The 22,301-nt window shown below is 46.5% G+C and overlaps 1 non-coding gene across 1 annotated transcript; it reads left to right on the plus strand.

Moving 5' to 3' along the window:
• The first annotated feature begins 217 nt into the window (after window positions 1-217).
• LOC141150853 (U2 spliceosomal RNA) lies at window positions 218-417 on the plus strand. Its single transcript, XR_012246942.1, has one exon. It is a non-coding gene; the product is annotated as a U2 spliceosomal RNA (small nuclear RNA).
• Window positions 418-22,301: the final 21,884 nt, after the last annotated feature.

The raw sequence follows: 22,301 nt of genomic DNA on the forward strand, positions 1-22,301 counted from the left end.
TTGGACATTGGGAGGGGGGGGGGAATATGTGAAAACAGGTAGACATGTGCAGATTAAAAATGTGTGGGGTGCATCTGGAACAAGCAGTATAGTTGTGGGTTTGAAGGTGTCTATTGATGAACAACATGTCTTCCTAAGGGGTGTCTTTGCTCCTATCCCTACATTGGGTGCCTTCTTGGGGCCAGGGTGCAGCCATAGGCCAAAACCAATTCAGGTAATCGCTTCTCGGCCTTTTGGCTAAGATCAAGTGTAGTATCTTTTCTTATCAGTTTAGTATCTGATACGTCCTCTATACGTCCACCTATTTTTAAACATTCTCCTCTTCCCCTAATGTCCCACACACTTCAAGACCAGGAAGGGTGGGGGGTAGAGAGGGTAGCTACTTATTGAACAAACTAGCAGCAGTCCCCCCTGCTTCCCAGTCTGTAGGCTCCCTACAGACTGAAGCTGGCTGCTGCAGCACAACTAGATAAAAGTCTGGAGCCCATTATGACATGTGCAAAGTCTGTTCCATTCTTCCATTCTTGCATTATTCCATTGTCCCATTGTTAGGGGGCAATGGAACAATGGGACAATGAAATAATGCAAGAATGCAAGAATGAAAGATTGGAACAGACATTGCACGTGTCATAATGGGCTCCTTGCTTATATCTGGCAGTGCTGCAGCAACCAGCTTCACTCTGTAGGGAGCCTACAGACTGGGAAACAGGGGGCACTGCTGCTCGTTTGTTCATTAATTACTTACTCTCTCTACCTGTTGATGAACAACATGTTTTCCTAAGGGGAGTCTTTGTCCCTATCCCTACAATGGGTGCCTTCTTGGGGCCAGGGTGCAGCCATAGGCCAAAACCAATTCAGGTAATCGCTTCTCAGCCTTTTGGCTAAGATCAAGTGCAGCGATCTAGCGGTTGCTGCCTTGGTCTTGGCCGGAGGTGTCTGGGGTACCCGTCGTGTTGGTCTTGGGGGATCGTTCTTTTTGAGAGGGACTTCATTCCTTTGCTACTGTGGGCAGGCGGATTAGTCCCCAGACAAGGAGGGGCGATCACCTACCTGACACTTCAGTTTTGAAGGGTTCCTTTTTGTTGAAGGAGTGTTTTTTCGCTGGAGAGGAGGGTGGCTGCTTTATCGCAGGATGGAGATATGGTTCAAGTTCCAGTTTGCCAAAGTTCAGAATGCTATTCGTCTATTGGTACGGGAGGACTTTTGTGTGGTTAAGGACTTCCAGTATATGATGCGTGAGATCATCTTAAACCTTTTTGAGGTAAAAAAGGAAGATGTTATTGCTGTCATGGATTACCCCAAGAGGGGTGTCTATGACATAGTTTTTAAGGATAAAAATAGCTGGTATACATTTTATAAGACAATGAGGAATACTGAGGACTAAAGGATGGAGGGGATTAAGGTTATCCCGCACTTCCCTCCAAAGAAAAAAATGGGTTGTGGTTAAGATGTCCCCCCCCTTTGTTGAGGATGAGGATATTGTGACTTTTTTGTTGCGTTTTTGTGATTCAGTGAAAGGGAAATTCCTGGGTGAATTCGGGTTTTGGACGAACATATTTGGAGGAGAGCCAGACGTTTTCTCCCGGACAGAATTGAGGCGGATCCAGACGTCTCTTATCAGCATGTCTCTTCATCCGCTCGGAGGACTGAAAAAGTGCGGATCTAGTGTCCTCCCAAATAGCAGAAAATTCGCTGACCAGAGACTCCGCTGCAGGATTGTCCACTGAAAAGGAGAGGGGAAACGGACCACAAAGAACAGGGATTTGGAAGAAGACTCGCTCTCATGGGTGTTATAGGAGAACTCCTCGGCCCAGGGTAGGAGCTCAACCCAATCGTTATGGTGAGCGCTGACGAAGTGCAGAAGAAAGCTGGTAAGGACCTGGTTGATACATTCCACTTGACCATTGGACTGAGGATGATAAGCAGAGGAGAAATCCAAGGACACATCCAGCAGCTTGCATGTAGCTCTCCAGAAGCGCAAAGTGACCAGGACCCCGCGATCAGACACAACGTGGAGGGGTAGGCCGTGGAGACGAAAGATGTGATGGATGAAGTCCTTGGCCAACACAGACGCAGATGGAAGACCAGGCAAAGGGATGAAGTGGACCATTTTAGAAAAGCGGTCAGCAACCACCCAGATGACAGTACAACCAGCAGAAACAGGGAGGTCCATAATAAAGTCCATAGCTATGTGTTGCCACAGAGAGGAAGGTACGGGGAGAGGAAGGAGATGGCCGGCTGGAAGATGCTTGAGAACCTTGTTATGGGCACAGGAGGAACAAGCTGTGATGAAATCCGCAAAATCCTTGCGCAGGGAAGGCCACCAGTAATGCCGGGCGATGAGCAGGGAGGTCTTCCTCCTGGCCAGCATGGCCGGCAAGTTTGGATGAATGGCCGCAGAGAAGAACCTTCTTACGATCCGGAACTGTTACAAAGGTCTTACCGGGTGGAAGATGAGACAGGTCAAACGGAGCCACAGTCATTACTTTGGAGGGGTCAATGATATGCAGAGGCTCCTCCTCTTGGTCGGAAGACAAGAATGAGCGGAATAGAGCGTCGGCTTTAATGTTCTTGTCCGCCGGGCGGTAATGTAGAGTAAAGCAGAATCGGGCAAAGAACAGAGACCACCGGGCCTGACATGGATTGAGTCTTTGGGTGTTTTGTAAATATGCCAGGTTTTTGTGGTCAGTGTAAATGACCACCGGGGGCAGAGCCCCCTCCAGCAGGTAACGCCACTACTCCAGCGCCAATTTGATGGCTAGCAGCTCACGATCTCATATGGAGTAGTTGCGCTCGGACGAGGAGAAAAGCTTGGAGAAGAAGCCGCAGGTTACCATTCTCCCGGACGGGGATTTCTGGGTGAGCACAGCTCCGGCTCCTTAGGAGGATGCATCAACCTCCAGGAAGAACTGCTTGTTGCAATCCGGACGGTGCAGCATGGGAGCGGAGGAGAAAGCTTGTTTTAGAGAGACGAAGGCCTCCTCCGCTTCGGAAGTCCATTCCTTGGGATTTGCTCCCTTACCGGTGAGCGCGGAGATGGGAGCGGTCCGGGAGGAGAAATCGCTGAATAGCCTTCAACCCCTCCGGTCGGGGACACTTTAAGACGGCAGAGACCTTCTCAGGGTCTATCCGCAGACCAGTCTCAGAAATAATATAGCCCAAGAATGGAAGACAGGACTGCTCAAAGAGGTATTTCTCAAATTTTGCGTATAGGCGATTCTGCTGGAGCCTAAGCAGAACCTGACGAACATCCCTCCGGTGTGCGGGCAGATCCGGAGAGAAGACCAAGATGTCGTCCAGGTACACCACTACGCAAGAATACTGGAGATCACAGAAGATGTCGTTGACCAGCTCCTGGGAGACGGCTGGAGCATTACAAAGACCAAAGGGCATCACAAGGTATTCCTAGTGACCATTCCGGGTGTTGAATGCCGTCTTCCACTCGTCTCCCTGACGGATCCGGACCAAATTGTACACCCCACGAAGATCGAGCTTGGTGAAAATCTTCGCGCCTTTAAGGCGATCAAACAGCTCCCTTTGGAAGTGCATTAAGCTGTAGGGTGCATTGCTGGAAAAGGGGAAAAAAAAACAACAACTCTTTAAATCTCTTAGTTTGCGAGTGTGAACGAGCTGAGTGTGACCGGAGCGTAAGTGCGAACGAAAGTAAATGTGTGACTTGTTTTTCAGTGAAGAGGTATTTGGGAATCCTGCAGAAAATACCTGTGTGAATTGCGGTGAGTTGTTGCATTGTGACCTGCTGAGTGCTTTTCTACCTGTTTAGTTTTATTGGGCTTTTTAAAACCTATTTTCTCACTACAGTTTTACAGTCTCTTAGTTTACTACCTGCGTATTTAAGGGTTAACTACATTGTACTAAAATCCTGAGGTGTAGCTATACTCACAAGGGGTTAATTAAGGGGGAGGGGTCATAATTAAGGGTTTATAAGGGGCAGCTGGTTGGGCATCCAGTCCTTTGGAAGTGCATTGAGCTGTATGGTGCATTGCTGGAAAAGGGGGAAAAAAAAAAATCTTTAAATCTCTTAGTTTGCGAGTGTGAATGAGCTGAGTGTGACCGGAGCGTAAGTGCGAACGAAAGTAAGTGTGTGACTTGTTTTTCAGTGACTTTGGATTCAGGGAGTTTGGAAGGGAAGACTTTGGACTGAATTGCTGTCTGTATTTTATTAATTCTTTACTTTTCTTTTTAATTAACACTCTGTCTATTGCAATCCCCATTAGGAAATGAGCTCCATTATTGACAATGCTATCCAGTGTACATCTTGCCACATGTATGCATTCCTTGAACAGCCGGTCGGGGTTGCTTACTGCTGTGTGAGATGTGTGCACGTTGTGCGTTTGCAAGCCCAGGTACTGGATCTAAATGAGCAGCTGGCAACACTGAGATCCATTGACAAAATGGAAAGGAGTCTGCTGCTCACTGAGCAGCAGCTCACTGGGGTAGATGTGGGGGAGGGTGGTAGTCGGGAGCTGCAGGACAGTGAGGCCGTTAGTTGGGTGACAGTTAGAAGGGGGGTAGAGGGAAGAGTGCCAGGGAGGCTAGTCCTGATCTGGCACACCCCAATAAGTTTGCAAAGTTGGCAGATGAGGGGAGTGACGGTCCAGGGGTAGCACTGCTGCAGCAAGGCATGTCCCCTGAAAGCCGGAGGAGTGTCAGCTCCAGTAAAGAGGGAAATAGGAGAGCAGGGCAGGCCAGGCAGGTGCTGGTAGTGGGGGACTCAATTATTAGGGGAACAGATAGGGCAATCTATCACAAAGACAGGGATCGTCAAACAGTGTGCTGCCTACCTGGCGCTCGAGTCCGGCACATTGCTGATCAGGTTGACAGATTACTGGGAGGGGCTGGTGAGGACCCAGCGGTCATGGAGCACATTGGCACAAATGACAAAGTTAGAGGTAGGTGGAAGGTCCTTAAAGATGATTTCAGAGAATAAGGTTGCAAGCTGAAAGCAAGGACCTCCAAGGTGGTATTCTCTGAAATACTACCGGTACCACGTGCCACGCCAGAGAGGCAATGGGAGATTAGGGAGATAAATAAGTGCCTCAAGAACTGGTGTAGGAAGGAGGGATTTGGGTTCCTGGAGAACTGGGCCGACTTCTCAGTTGGCTACAGACTCTACGCTAGGGACCGGCTGCACCTCAATGGGGAGGGTGCAGCTGTGCTGGGGGAGAAAATGGCTAGAAGGTTGGAGGAGTGTTTAAACTAGAGATCGTGGGGGAGGGTATTCATTTTATAGGTGGGGAAGATAGTGCAGATAGTGACCTGAGCACAATTAAAGAAATTGGGGGCGGGGTTAGAACAGTCAATAAAGTAAGAAGGAATAGAGGTACAGAGAGATACATAAAATGCATGTACACTAATGCCAGAAGCCTCACCAACAAAATGGAGGCATTAGAATTAATTTTGTTGGAAAATAATTATGACATGGTAGGGATATCTGAGACGTGGCTGGACGAGAGCCATGACTGGGCAGTTAATTTACAGGGCTATAGTCTGTTCAGAAATGACCGTACAAACAAGCGAGGGGGGGGGTGTTTATATGTAAAATCATCCTTAAAACCCGTCTTGCGGGAGGATATAGGTGAATCTAATGAAAATGTAGAGTCCCTGTGGGTTGAGATAAGGGGAGGGGGAAAAAATAATAAATTACTGATAGGGGTTTGTTATAAGTCTCTAAAAATAATGGAAGTAGCGGAGAATATCCTCGTAAAGCAAATAGATGAAGCAGCGACTCAAGGAGAAGTCATTATTATGGGAGACTTCAACTACCCTGAAATACATTGGGGGACAGAAACATGTAGTTAAAGCAAAGGACAACTATGAGAGACAATTACCTTTCACAACTGGTTCAGGACCCAACAAGAAGGGGGGCACTGCTAGACCTAATATTAACCAATAGACCAGACCGCATATCAAATATACGAGTTGGGGGTCAGTTGGGTAATAGTGATCACAAAATAATACGTTTTCATGTAACCTTTAATAAGATGTGTAGTAGAGGGGTTACAAGGACACTAAACTTCAGGAAGGCAAATTTCCAACAGTTGAGAGATGATCTTAGTGCAATAAACTGGGATGATATCCTGAAACATAAAGCTACACAAAGCCAATGGGAGACATTTATTAACATCCTGAATAGGACCTGTGCACAATATATACCCTTTGGGAATAAACATGCTAGAAATAGGAGGAAACCACTATGGCTAAATAGAGCTGTAAGGGGCGCAATAAGTGACAAAAAGAAAGCATTTATAGAACTAAAGCAAGTAGGTAGTGATGAGGCATTAAATAAATATAGAAAATTAAATAAATTATGTAAAAAACAAATCAAGGCAGCAAAGACTGAGGCAGAGAGAATCATTGCCAGAGAAAGTAAAAATAACCCCAAAATATTCTTTAACTACATAAATAGAAAAACTAAAAAATGATAGTGTTGGCCCCCTTAAAAATAGTCTGCGTGAAATGGTGGATGATGATGAGGAAAAAGCCAATATGCTAAATGATTTTCTTTCAACCGTATTTACACAAGAAAATCGCATGACAGAAAACATGATCAGTGATAACAAAAATTCTCCATTAAATGTCACTTGCTTAACCCAGCAGGAAGTACAGCGGCGTCTAAAAACCACTAAAATTGACAAATCCCCGGGCCTGGATGGGATACACCCGCGAGTACTGCAGGAATTAAGTAACGTCAGAGATAGACCATTATTTTTAATATTTAAAGATTCCATAATAACAGGGTCTGTACCACACGACTGGCGTATAGCAAATGTGGTGCCAATATTCAAAAATGGGACAAAAACTGAACTTGGAAATTATAGGCCAGTAAGCTTAACCTCTACTATGGGTAAAATCCTGAAGGGTTTCCTAAGAGATGCTATAATAGAGTATCTGAAGAAGAATAACCTCATGACCCAATATCAACATGGGTTTACGAGGGACCGTTCCTGTCAAACTAATCTGATCAGTTTTTATGAGGAGGCAAGTTCTGGACTGGACCAAGGAAATGCAGTGGATGTTGTGTATATGGACTTTTCAAAAGCTTTTGATACGGTTCCACACAAAAGGTTGATACATAAAATGAGAAGAATGGGGATAGGGGAAAATATATGTATGTGGGTTAAGAATTGGCTCAGTGCTAGGAAACAAAGGGTGGCTATTAATGGAAAACACTCAGACTGGGTCTCAGTTAACAGTGGGGTACCACAGTGGTCAGAATTGAGCCCCCTTCTTTTTAACATATTTATTAATGACCTTGTAGGGGGCATACAGAGTAATATTTCAATATTTGCAGATGACACTAAACTCTGCAGGGTAATCAATACAGAGGAGGACAATTTTATATTACAGGAGGATCTATGTAAACTAGAAGCTTGGGCTGATAAATGGCAAATGAGCTTTAATGGGGATAAATGTAAGGTAATGCACTTGGGCAGAGGAAATAAAATGTATAATTATATGCTTAATTGTAAAACACTGGGCAAAACTGTAACTGAAAAAGACCTGGGTGTATTGGTGGACGACAAGCTCACGTTTAGTGGCCAGTGTCAGGCTGCTGCTGCAAAGGCAAATAAAATAATGGGATGCATTAAAAGAGGCATAGATACTCATGAGGAGAACATAATTTTACCTCTACAAGTCATTAGTGCGACCACACTTAGAATACTGTGTACAGTTTTGGTCTCCGATGTATAAGAAAGACATAGCTGAACTAGAGAGGGTGCAGAGAAGAGCAACCAAGGTTATTAGAGGACTGGGGGGTCTGCAATACCAAGACAGGTTATAATACTTGGGGTTATTTAGTGTGGAAAAAAGAAGGCTTAGGGGTGATCTTAGCACTATGTACAAGTATATGAGGGGACAGTACAAAGACCTTTCTACTGATTTTTTTACTCTGAGGCCTGAGACGGGGACAAGGGGGCATCTTCTACGTCTGGAGGAAAGAAGGTTTAATCATAATCAAAGACGGGGATTCTTTACTGTAAGAGCAGTGAGACTATGGAACTCTCTGCCGCATGATGTTGTAATGAGTAATTCACTATTAAAATTTAAGAAGGGCATGGATGCCTTTCTTGAAAAGTATAATATTACAGGTTATATATACTAGATTCCTTGATAGGGCATTGATCCAGGGAACTAGTCTGATTGTCGTATGGAGTCGGGAAGGAATTTTTTTCCCCAATGTGGAGCTTAGTGTTTGCCACATGGTTTTTTTTGCCTTCCTCTGGATCATCATGTTAGACTATGGGTTGAACTAGATGGACTTAGTCTTCCTTCAACCTTAAAAACTATGTTACTATGTTACTAGATGAGCGGCAGGGGGTACTTATTTTTGATGGTAATCAGGTTAAAGCCCCTATTATCGATACAGGGACGTAGTGAACCATCTTTCTTCTTCACGAACAAGAATCCTGCTCCAGCCAGGGAGGTAGATTTCCGGATGAATCCCCTAGCAAGATTTTCTTCTATGTATTCAGACATGGCCCGAGTCACGGCCAGCGACAAGGGATAGATACGCCCACGGGGTGGAGAGGCACCAGGTACCAGGTCAATGGGGCAATCATACGGCCTATGTGGTGGTAGTGTCTCTGCCTCCTTTTTGTCGAAGACGTCTGCATAGGACCAGTAAGGTGCCGGCAAACCAGGTAGATTAGCCGGAGTAGACGGAAGTCGAGCTGGACGGACCGGAACCAGACAGGACTCATGGCATTCTTGACCCCAATGGAACACTTCACCGGATCTCCAATTCAGGACGGGTTCATGTCTCTGCAGGGGCGGACTGGCCCACCAGGGGATCGGGAAAACCCCCGGTGGGCCCCGGGTCCTGTTGGCCATGCCCCCAAGCCCCGCCCACTACCCTCCCTGGGCCCTGTGCAGAGAACAGAGGGCCCCCCCCCGGTTCGCTAATCATTTCGGCAGCACTGCCGATATGATTAGAGATGGGCCCTCTGCAGCGGCAAAGCAGGGAGAGCGATCTCCCTGCTCAGCCTGCTGCCGCAGTGCCCCTCTGCCGCCACGTGCACAGGAAGTCAGTCTCAGGGCGATGACGTCATCGCCGTGGGACTGCATCCTGTGCGCGCTGTGGAGGACGGACCCGGCGTCGCCCCAGGCAGTGGCAGCAGAATCCATGGGCTCCTGTCAGGTATGTATTATTGGAGGCAGCAGAATCCATAGGCTCCTGTCAGGTATATATTATTGGAGGCAGCAGAATCCATGGGCTCCTGTCAGGTATATATTATTGGAGGCAGCAGAATCCATGGGCTCCTGTCAGGTATATATTATTGGAGTCAGCTGAATCTATGGGCTCCTGTCAGGTATATATTATTGGAGGCAGGAGAATGTATGGGCTCCTGTCAGGTATATATTATTGGAGGCAGCAGAATCTATGGGCTCCTGTCAGGTATATATTATTGGAGGCAGCAGAATCCATGGGCTCCTGTCAGGTATATATTATTGGAGGCATCAGAATCCATGGGCTCCTGTCAGGTATATATTATTGGAGTCAGCTGAATCTATGGGCTCCTGACAGGTATATATTATTGGAGGCAGGAGAATGTATGGGCTCCTGTCAGGTATATATTATTGGAGGCAGCAGAATCTATGGGCTCCTGTCAGGTATATATTATTGGAGGCAGGAGAATGTATGGGCTCTTGTCAGGTATATATTATTGGAGGCAGGAGAATCTATGGGCTCCTGTCAGGAATATATATTGGAGGCAGGAGAATCTATGGGCTCCTGTCAGGTATATATTATTGGAGGCAGGAGAATCTATGGGCTCCTACCAGGTATATATTATTGGAGGCAGCAGAATCTATGGGCTCCTGTCTGGTATATATTATTGGAGGCAGCAGAATCTATGGGCTCCTACCAGGTATATATTATTGGAGGCAGCAGAATCCATGGGCTCCTGTTAGGTATATATTATTGGAGGCAGCAGAATCTATGGGCTCCTGTCAGGTATATATTATTGGAGGCAGCAGAATCCATGGGCTCCTACCAGGTATATATTATTGGAGGCAGCAGAATCCATGGGCTCCTACCAGGTATATATTATTGGAGGCAGCAGAATCTATGGGCTCCTGTCCGGTATATATATTGGAGGCAGCAGAATCCATGGGCTCCTACCAGGTATATATTATTGGAGACAGCAGAATCCATGGGCTCCTGTCAGGTATATATTATTGGAGGTAGCAGAATCTATGGGCTCCTGTCAGGTATATATTATTGGAGGCAGCAGAATCTATGGGCTCCTACCAAGTATATATTATTCGAGGCAGCAGAATCCATGGGCTCCTGTCAGGTATATATTATTGGAGGCAGCAGAATCTATGGGCTCCTACCAGGTATATATTATTGGAGGCAGGAGAATGTTTGGGCTCCTGTAAGGTATATATTATTGGAGGCAGGAGAATCTATGGGCTCCTGTCAGGTATATATTATTGGAGGCAGGAGAATCTATGGGCTCCTACCAGGTATATATTATTGGAGGCAGAAGAATCTATGGGCTCCTATCAGGTATATATTATTGGAGGCAGCAGAATCTATGGGCTCCTGTCAGGTATATATTATTGGAGGCAGCAGAATCCGTGGGCTCCTGTCAGGTATATATTATTGAAGGCAGCAGAATCTATGGGCTTCTGTCAGGTATATATTATTGGAGGCAGCAGAATGTATGGGCTCCTGTCAGGTATATATTATTGGAGGCAGCAGAATCTATGGGCTCCTGTCAGGTATATATTATTGGAGGCAGCAGAGTCTATGAGCTCCTGTCAGGTATATATTATTGGAGGCAGCAGAATCTTCTATGGGCTCCTGTCAGGTATATATTATTGGAGGCAGCAGAATCTATGGGCTCCTGTCAGGTATATATTATTGGAGGCAGCAGAATGTATGGGCTCCTGTCAGGAATATATTATTGGAGGCAGCAGAATGTATGGGCTCCTATCAAGTATATATTATTGGAGCCAGCAGAATCTATGGGTTCTTGTCAGGTATATATTATTGGAGGCAGCAGAATCTTCTATGGGCTCCTGTCAGGTATATATTATTGGAGGCAGCAGAATCTATGGGCTCCTGTCAGGTATATATTATTGGAGGCAGCAGAATGTATGGGCTCCTGTCAGGTATATATTATTGGAGGCAGCAGAATGTATGGGCTCCTGTCAGGTATATATTATTGGAGCCAGCAGAATCTATGGGCTCCTGTCAGGTATATATTATTTGATAATCATGCCCATGGCCCAGCTCCCGCCATATGTTGATCGCCAGCCAGATAAAACAAGGCAGCTGGGGGCTGGGATTCGCAGCATGGTAAGGTCCAAGCGTTCTTGGCCCCCCACACTGAAAATCGCAGCCCGCAGCCACCCCTGAAAATGGCACATTCATCATAGCACCATTTCCAGGTGCTTTACCCTGCTCTTCCAGCGGCCCTGGTGGTGAGTGGCACCCTGGGCAATAATAGGGTTAGTACCAGGCCAGCTTTGTATTATCAGCTGGTACTAAGCCCGAAATTCATGGTGTCACGCCAAATTAGACAGAATTTTTTTTTTTTATTAAAAATAAAACACATTTAGGGACCTCATCCTTAATAAAGAAAAATCCTCACTCCAACGTAATCCATGGGTCTTCTGTCTTCAGCTCTGCTACATCTTTGCCATCAGACAAATATGTCTGCTGACAGAGATGAGCCGGCACAGAATGACACTGGAGCAATGTTACTGTGTAGTGCTGCGCTAGGTTTCTTTTATTGTCATTTCATGCAGTGTAGAAATCTTGGGAAAAGTGTGGATTGTGCTCTGGAAGTGATCGGTAATAGCTAACTACGTTATTTTCTGCAGCGATAAGGCCTGCATAGAAGATGTGATATATCGGTCTGCGGCCGATAAAGAACTTCACCTAGAGACATCACTGGTGAGTATGTGTATTACCTATACACACACACACTGACACTATATACAGAGCTCCTGTGTGTAATGTCACTGGTGACCACTGTATTACCTCTACACTGACACTATACACAGAGCTCCTGTGCATAATGTCACTGATAATCTCTACATTATCTGTACACTGACTCTATATACAGAGCTTTTTTACTTTTTCATTATCAGTCGCTATCTGGTGCCATTATGTGCCATGGTCATGGCGTGGCGGAATTTATCCCTTGTATGTGGCATTATTCGGACAGTCACTATGTGGTGGTAATATGTGGTCTTCTCATGATGTGGCAGTATATATACCTTGTACTTGGTAGTATTTGATCACTATGTGGTGGTATGTGTTCTGGTCATGGTGTGGCGGTATTTCTCTCTTCTATGTGGTATTATTAGTCTAGTGATGGTTGTCAGTCATTTGTTTTTTCGGATATTAAGAATGGGAACATTCTTTATTTGCAATACATATTAAATACTTGGATGTTTAACCTCTCCCTGTGTTGTGACTACTACACAGCAGCAGAGATGCACGTCAGCTCAAGACGCAAAAAATAAGCCATCACACAGCCCCAGATCCAAAAAAATGAGAACACTACGGTGCGCAGAACATGGCGTGAAAAGTGTGATTTTTTTTTTCAAACTTATGAATTTGTTTTCACCACTTAGATACCAGTAAAGGTATACATGTTTGGTATCTACAAACTCCAAATGACCCGAGGCATCACCCTGTCATGTCGGTTTTTCCATATAGTGAACATGGTGACTAAAAAACCCAATAAACAAACGTCTAATTGCACTTTTTTTTGCAATTTTACTGCACTTGGAATTTTTGTTGCCATTTCCCTGTACACTATATGGTAAAATAAATGATTGCATCTGAAAGTACAACTCGTCCTGCAAAAAAACTGTCTTTCCTGCTGCTACAGACTTTTAAATGACTACAATTTACATTCTGCTGCTTATGCAAACATTTTTGCAGTTTACAAGACACTTCTTACACTTGCTTGCACCCAGGTTTCATGTGAAAGAGTGTTCTCAAAGCTGAAAATTGTAAAAAATCGTCTGAGGTCTTCGATTGGACAGGAGCTTTTAGAGTCACTCCTTCTGTTGAACATTGAGTATGACATTTCAAGGAACTTAGACTGTGATGACATTATTAAAAAGTAGTGTTGAGCGAGCATGCTCGACACTGCTCGGTACTCGCCCGAGCATCTCACTACTCGGGATGTTTGGCGAGCACCGAGCATTTCCGGGTTACTCGGGCGGGAGCTCGGATCTCCGCCCTGCACGTTTGGCGCTCTTTACAGAGTCAATGAAAATCCAGGGATTGCCAGCCAGTCACTGTAATGCCGCAGCCATGTTGTTTGTGGGCATTACAGTGATTGGCTGGCCGCACAGCGTCACCTCGAGTATTTAAAACCGGGCGCCGCCATCTTGGACACAGTCGCTCCGGATCAGACAGTGTAGGGTCAGTGCTGCAGAGCTAGGGAGAGATTTATACTGCAAAATAGTTAGTGTAGGGTCTCTAAAGCCTGCCAAATCAAACAAACAGTCCTTCTCAGGACTAATATCCATCCCAGATATCAGGCAGGCAGGCAGGCTGTATAGGAGACGCAGTGGTTATACCAGCAAATGCAGCATTACAGTCCTGTGTGCTCCTGTTGGTCAAATTGCTAGACTTATCCCCCGGTCTCAGGGGCCAGGAAAAATCCTTTTTTTTGTCATCTAAATCCTGTATTTATTTATTTTTCCTCAGTCAGACTATTAACCTTTTGTATTCACCCCCCCCCCCCCCCAAAAAAAAAAAAAATTGAGTGTGCCTGTGACTGTTCAGACACCAATATATCTGTTTAAAAGAGTCTGGTGTAGGCCAGATAACTAGAACTGTGGTTTTGCAGTTCCATGGTTCAAATCTCTGTATTATCCTGCTTTTGGCATTTTTTCCATAAAAAAAAAAACAGTAATAGTGTCTCCCTGACTGTTCAGACGCAAATATTTCTGTTTAAAAGAGTCTGGTGTAGGCCAGATAACTAGAACTGTGGTTTTGCAGTTCCACGGATCAAATCTCTGTATTATCCTGCTTTTGTCATTTTTTCCGTAAAAAAAAACCTGTAATAGTGTCTCCCTGACTGTTCAGACACCAATATATCTGGTTAAAAGAGTCTGGTGTAGGCCAGATAACTAGAACTGTGGTTTTGCAGTTCCACGGGTCAAATCTCTGTATTATCCTGCTTTTGGCATTTTTTCCGTGAAAAAAACCATAATAGTGTCTCCCTGACTGTTCAAACACAAATATATCTGTTTAAAAGAGTCTGGTGTAGGCCACATAACTATAAATGTAGATTTGCAGTTCCACGGTTCAAATCTCTGTAATATACACCTTTTTAGCATAAAACCTTTTACATGAAAAATAAAAAAATTGATTGTCTCGCTCAGTGTTCAGACACAAATATATCTGTTTAAAAGATTATGGTGCAGGCCAGAGAAATAGAACTGTGGTTTTCCTCTTCCACGGTTCTAATCTCCTTTTTATTACCCTTTTTCCATTCATAGTGCGAGTGTAAGCTATTTTACTTCATTTACAATGGGCAAGGCGAGTGGCAAGGGACGTGGAACTGGACGTTCTGGTGATGTTGTGTGCAGAGGACGGGGCCGTGGCCAAGGTGAAAATGTGCCACAATCAACAGCCACATCTTCTCGCTCCCATGTCTTGACCGAATTACTAGGGAAGCACACTACAACACCAGTATTGCGAACTGATCAGTGTGAACAGGTTATTAATTGGATAGCAGATAATACTTCCAGTTACCTGGGCATGACCACCTCCTGTCTGTCTTTCACATGGCCAAGTTTTAGTAGCCGTGAGTCTCGACCGCATACTCTTCCTCACCCTGATGCTCCTTCCTCCCACCATGCCGAGTGTTGTCAGGCAGCAACTGATCCCACACTTGGACACTCTGAAGAGCTGTTCACTGGTCCATTTCCATATTTGTGCCCCTCACCTGCTCCGCTTGAAGTGGTGGAAGAGGAGATCCCATGTAGCGATGCCCAAATATTTGAACAGCCACAGCCAGAGGAAGTCGACGCTGGCAATTTGTCACAAGAGGTGGACGATGACGAGACACAATTGCCACAAAGTGAGGAGGAGGATCGTGGTGCGCAAGTGGAAGAGGAGGAGGTGGTGGATGATCTAGTAACTGACCCAACGTGGGAGGAGGACACGCAGAGCGAGGCCAGTAGCACACAAGGGGAGGGAGGCAGAGTACCCCAACAGGCAGGAAGAAGCAGTGTGGTGGCCGCACATAGAAGGCGGGCAACAGTTCCCCGTAACACCAACACGAGGGACGTTGCCAGTAGAAGCGGTAGGTCTTCCAGGGTCTGGAATTATTTTAAAGACTCTGCTGATAACCCCAAAAAGGCCATTTGTACCACCTGCCATGCCAGCATCAGCAGGGGTGACAAAACTACCAGCCTGACCACCACCAACATGATCAGGCACATGGCAGCAAAGCACCCGACTTTGTGGGGCGAACCCCAGGGTCCTCGACCAGTGTCAGCGGGTGTCACCACTGCTTCTTCCGCTGTTGTGCTTGTAATAGAACCCTCTGTTGTGCGTGTAAGGCGATCCCCTGTCCATACTGCATGCAAAGATGCCCCCTCCTCTTGGTCTTCACTTGTTATGGCAGTTTCTCAAGAAACAGCATCAACGTCCACGTTCCATCGCAGTGTTCAAATGTCCATGTCCCAGAGTTTTGAACGAAAGCGCAAATTCGCAGCCAACGCCCCACAGGCCACAGTCCTAAATTCGCACATTTCACGACTGCTTGCATTGGAAATGCTGCCTTTTAGGCTGGTGGAGACAGAATCCTTCTGAAACCTTATGGCGGTGGCCGTCCCTCGGTACTCGGCCCCCAGCCGACACTATTTTGCCCAGTGTGCCATCCCCGCACTACACAAGCACGTGTCCCAAAACATCTGCAGTGCCCTCAACAACGCAGTTACTGGGAGAGTCCACCTGATGGTACATCTACCTGACGGCACACTGGGTAAACATAGTGGAAGCCGGGACCCAGTCGGACCTTGGGATGGAACATATCTTCCCCACACCGAGGATTGTGGGCCCTATGTCAGTCAGAGTTGCCCCCACAGTGTACAGCTCCTGCGCATCATCCTCCTCCTCCTCCTCATGTTCAGCCTCCATCTCAGATATCACCACATCAGTTACAAGCTGGAAGCACTGCAGTACTGCCTCAGCCAAGCAGCTGTGCTGAAACTCATAAGCTTAGGTGATAAACCTCACACTGCTTGTGAGTTGTGGACAGCTGTGAAAGAGCAGTCAGATCTGTGGCTGAGACCGCTGAACCTACATCCAGGCGTGGTCGTGTGGGACAATGGCCGTAACCTGGTGGCGGCTCTGAGGCGAGGCGAGATCACACACGTACCATGCCTGGCTCATGTGCTTAACCTCGTGGTTCAGCGGTTTCTTAAATTGTACCCTGAGTTGCCAGATCTGCTCGTCAAAGTAGCCCCCTGTCAGCTCATTTTCTCAAGTCGGCTGCAGCTTCCGCCGCCCTTGCTGTGTTGCAGCAGCGTTTGCAGCTTCTGGCACACCAACTGGTGTGTGATGTCCCCACACGTTGGAACTCTACCCTCCACATGGATGTCTGACATATGTACCATCCTGACAAACTTTGAGGAGTCCACCAAGATGGTGAGTGGCGATGACGCCATCATTAGCATCAGCATCCCACTTGTCTGTCTTTTGCAACGCTCTCTGCAGAGAATTAAAGAGGAGGCATTGCAGCCAGAGTATGATGAGATGGATCAAGAAGCCGTAATCAGCGATTACACACAGCCCAGCCTCATCTCATCCCAACGTGCATTGGGGGGACAATGAGAGAGAGGAGGAGGAGGAAGAACAGGAGCTGGTATCATGCGCTGTAGACGGTAGTACCTGTACAACTGTCATACAGTCGGTTCAGCGTGGGTGGCCTGAGGACAAGGGGGAGGAGGAGGAGGAGGAGGAGAGCATGGTCAGTCGTCATCTTGGCGAGGACACAGAAGTCTTGCCTGTTAGCAGTCTGGCACGCATGGCTGACTTTATGTTACGCTGCCTTAACCGTGACCCTCGCGTTGTCAAAATGTTGGGTGACAGTCATTACTGGTTGGTGACACTTTTAGACCCCCGCTACAAGGAGAACTTTCACTCTCTTATTCCTGAGGTGGAGAGGTCTACAAAAATGTGGCAGTAACAGAAGGCCCTTGCTGCAGAACTGTTAAAAAAATTCCCATCTGAACACGCTAGCGGCAGAGGTCACAGTTCGTTGAACAAGCAAGGCGTACAGACAAGAGAGAAGCAACTCCAATCCAGCAGAGGCAGGGGAACACTGTCAACATTCTGGGACAGTTTTCTGAGACCCGCCCAGCTTACAGGCCCTGAGGCGCCGGGTACTCTCACAAGGAGTGGAAAGTTTCAAAAGAAACCAGCGTCCTCCGTGATTCCTCTGTGCCTTTTAATTATTGGGTATCCAAGCTGGATACCTTGGAGGTCCTGGCCTGCCCTGCCGCTAGCGTGTTATCGGAGCGTGTTTTTAGTGCCGCTGGGGGAATTATAACTGATAAGCGCACTCGCCTGTCAACTGACAATGCTGACAAGCTGACCCTTATCAAAATGAACAAGGGCTGCATTGGGCCAGACTTCTCATCACCACCAAATGACAGCAGAGTAACATAAAGTCAAATCCACTGTGTTATTTCGGGAGGTGTATTCCCATGCACCGCTTCACACCCACACATGGGTATACACTTCCTCATTTCGGCTGTATTTTACTCTTCTCCTTATCCTCAGCCTCCACCACCACTATACCACCAGGCTGACTGTGGTCCGTGTTGCCAGCATTGCAAGTTCCTCCGTCCTAATTTTTGGCAGCTTTTGCTTGGAAGGCATAGGCAAAGACTATGGGAGTAGTGTTGAGCCACCCCCGTAGTGTTCGGGTTCGGTTCGGTTCGTCGAACACCGGGATGTTCGTGGAACTGTTCGTCGAACACCTTAGAACACCGTAGAACACAGTCGAACACCGTTAAAACCAATGGCAGGCAAACAAAAACACATAGAAACACATAGAAAACACCTTCAAAGGTGTCCAAAAGCTGACAAACTGCTCAGAAGACACTCTCTTTAAAAAAGCAGGCAGGCAATTCAGCAGCGGCATACATCGGTACCCGACAATTTAGAACAGAAAGAATAAAGCATCACACATAGATTAGATAGATAGAAACATGTCAGTCACATATATAAGAAGTACAGTGACAGTGTTGCTTACAATTCTTGTCATTTAATGTTAAAGGATTTATTTAAAAAAATATTAGTGTTTTCATGCACCGTCTCTTTAAAAAAGCCAGCCGGCAATTCAACAGCGGTACCCGACAATTTAGAATAGAAAGAATAGAGAATCACACATAGATTAGATAGATAGAAACATGTCAGTCACATATATAATAAGTACAGTGACAGTGTTGCTTACTGTACTTGTCATTTAGTGTAAAGGATTTATTTAAAAAAATATTAGCGTTTTCATGCACCGTCTCTTTAAAAAAGCCGGCCGGCAATTCAGCATCTGTACCCGACAATTTAGAATGGAAAGAATAGAGAATCACACATAGATTAGATAGATAGAAACATGTCAGTCACATATATAAGAAGTACAGTGACAGTGTTGATTACTGTACTTGTCATTTAGTGTTAAAATAAAGGATTTATTAAAAAAAAAATTGGCGTGGGGTTCCCCCTAATTTTAGTCTCTAGCGGAGGTTAAGCAGACGGCTGGGGCAGATGTTTGAAGCGTGGGAAGAGGGTAATACCCACGGAGCTTCCCAGGCTACTAATATCAGCCCCCAGCTGAATACCTAGCCTTTACTAGCTATTAAAATGGGGGACCCCCCCAAAAAATTGACGTGGGGTCCCCCCTATTTTAATAGCTAGCAAAGGCTAGGCAGACAGCTGGGGGCTGATATTAATAGCCCAGGAAGGGTGCCATGAATATTGGCCCCCTCCCAGGCTAGAAACACCAGCCGTCAGCCACCCCAGAAATGGCGCATCCATAGGATGCGCCAATTCTGGCACTTAGCCTCGCTCTTCCCACTGCCCTGTAGCGGTGGCAATGGGGTAATGGGGTTGGGGTTGATGTCAGCTTATAATGCCAGCTGACAGCAAGCCCAGGTTAGTAATGGAGAGGCGTCTATAAGACACCCCCATTACTAACCCCATAGTCAAAGTTAAAAAAAAACACAAACACCCAGAATAAAGTCCTTTATTTGAAATAAAGACACAATTCTTTATTGTTCTAAATTAAACCATACTTACCGTCACACCCATTCCAGCTGAAGCCAACGATCTCCTGCAATAAAAGTAAAATAATAAAGCAATATCATCCTTACTTTCCCATGGTTCCCAGGACGGCTCCAGCTCTGCTACATCGAGATGACAGGCTGGACCGCAGCAGAACGCTGCCATCCAGCCTGTCATCCCGCGGACACTGTGAAACTCAGGCATGCTTGCGCTCCTCAGTGTCTGGCTGTGACGGCATCCAGATGAGCCGACAATGAACTCAGCTCACCTCATGCACGTCACTGACAGCGTGGGAGAATTCTCCTGCGCATGCGGTGAGCGTGAGAGACTCGGCTCATCTGGATGCAGTCACAGCCTGACACTGAGGAGCGCAAGCATGCCTGCGCTTCTCAGTGTCCGCGGGATGACAGGCTGGATGGCAGCGTTCTGCAGGACCAGCCTGTCATCTCGATGTAGCAGAGCTGAAGCTGTCCTGGGAACCATGGGAAGGTAAGGATGAGGTTGGTTTATTATTTTTCATTTATTGCAGGAGATCGTTGGCTTCAGCTGGAATGGGCGTGATGGTAAGTATGGTTTAATTTAGAACAATAAAGAATTGTGTGTTTATTTCAATTAAAGGACTTTATTCTGGGTGTTGTGCTTGGGATTCCCTGCGCTGCAGATTCCAGCCCCCAGCTGCCTAGTTGTACCTGGCTGGACACAAAAATAGGGCGAAGCCCCACGTATTTTTTTTTTTAAATTATTTCATGAAATTCATTAAATAATTAAGAAAAAAAGGGCTTCCCTATATTGTTGTGACCGGCCAGGTACAAATAGGCAGCTGGTGGTTGGGGGCAGCCCGTTCCTGCCTGCTGTACCTGGCTGGACACAAATATAGTGCGAAGCCCCACGTCAATTTTTTTTTAATTATTTCATGAAATAATTTTTAAAAAAAAGGGCTTCCCTATATTGTTGTGTCCGGCCAGGTACAAATAGGCAGCTGGTGGTTGGGGGCAGCCCGTTCCTGCCTGCTGTACCTGGCTGGACTCAAATATAGGGCGAAGCCCCACATCAATTTTTTTTTAATTATTTCATGAATTTCCTGAAATAATTTAAAAAAAAAATACGTGGGGCTTCTCCCTATTTTTGTGTCCAGCCAGGTACAACTAGGCAGCTGGGGGATGGAATCTACAGCGCAGGTAGGCCCAAGCTTTCTGCCCCCCCCCCACCCGCTGCAAATTGCAGTCCGCAGCCACCCTGGAAAATGGCGCGTTCATAGAAGCTGGATGCTGTACCTGGCTGGCATACAAAAATATGGCAAAGCCCACGTCAAAATTTTTTGGAAAAATTAATTAAAAAATAAATAATAATTTAGGGACTGCATCTTTATTAACTCCTCAAATGTCATTTAGTGTTAAAATAAAGGATTTATTTAAAAAAAAATTGGCGTGGGATCCCCCATAATTTTCTCTAGCGGAGGTTAAGCCGACGGCTGGGGCAGATGTTTGAAGCCTGGGAAGGGGGTAATACCCACGGAGCTTCCCAGACTACTAATATCAGCACCAAGCTGAATACCTAGCCTTTACTAGCTATTAAAATGGGGGACCCCCCCAAAAAAATGACGTGGGGTCCCCCCTATTTTAATAGCTAGCAAAGGCTAGGCAGACAGCTGGGGGCTGATATTAATAGCCCAGGAAGGGTGCCATGAATATTGGCCCCCTCCCAGGCTAGAAACACCAGCCGTCAGCCGCCCCAGAAATGGCGCATCCATAGGATGCGCCAATTCTGGCACTTAGCCTCGCTCTTCCACACTGCCCTGGTGCGGTGGCAGGGGATAATAGGGTTGGGGTTCATGTCAGCGCCAGCTGCCATGAAGCCCAGGTTAGTAATGATGGGCGTCTATAAGACACCCCCATTACTAACCTACAAAGTGTTAAAAAGAAAAACACACACTACACCCAGAAAAAAATAATTTATTTGAAATAAAACACACCATTTTATTTAATTCTTAGTTTACTAAAAAAAAATAGTTACCTGTCCACGTTCCTGGCTGATCTCCCATGCACAGCTGTCACATCTGGAGATGTGACAGCTGTCATGGCTGCTGTAAGCTCATGCTGCCGGGAACACGTCCGCTCCCGGCAGCGGGAGCCACTGACTGAGGTCAACGGAGTGCATTCAGGCAGCGCAGCTCCGGAGACCTCCTTTACGGCACTGCCGTACCGTGGGAATTTCTCACGATACAACAGGGCCGTAAAGGAGCTAACCGGAGCAGCGCTGCCTGAACTCCGGCGAACCCGCTTATGCAGTGACGGGGCTGCTTTACGGCCCCGTCATTCTAGCGGCGGCAGCGGTTCAGAGCGGTCACATTCTATGTGGCTGCTCTAAACTGGAGATCATCGTGGGACACTCGTGGACTACTATACGGAGGGGTAAGGATAAGGTTGTGATTTATTATTTTATATTTTATTACAGGAGCTCGATGGCTTCGGGGAATTAGGTGTCTAGGTAAGTATAGGTGTAGTTTTTTATTTTTTTACTTTATTTTAGGTGGCGATCGGCGGGGACAGGTAATGTATGAACTAATTTATTGTAGGTAACCACTGGCCACCAATGACATGTATTTAAAATTTATTGGGGACACAGTAGGGCAATTTAAATAGCAGGATCAGGCTGATGGGAACTACTGCTCCCATCGAGCTGATCCTGCTGGCACGAGTGGACGGGGGACAGACATAGGCCGATGGGAGTAGTAGTGTCACATCGGCCTATGTCTGCCTGCACGTACACCCGCAGACATCGCACAGACACCGCGCACACCCGCACACACTCGCAGACATCGCGCAGACACCGCGCACACTCGCAGACATCGCACAGACACCCCGCACACACTCGCAGACATCGCACAGACACCGCGCACACACCCGTGCACACCCGCAGACATCGCACAGACACCCACACACACCAATCATGACCGGTCTGATGGTCTGGGAGGTGAGGCTGACCTGTGCGGCCGTGGGAAAGT

Source organism: Phyllobates terribilis, unplaced genomic scaffold (genome assembly GCF_046119375.1).
Source record: "Phyllobates terribilis strain yellow unplaced genomic scaffold, ASM4611937v1 Scaffold_5__5_contigs__length_657084704, whole genome shotgun sequence".
In the NCBI taxonomy this organism is placed as follows: domain Eukaryota; kingdom Metazoa; phylum Chordata; class Amphibia; order Anura; family Dendrobatidae; genus Phyllobates; species Phyllobates terribilis.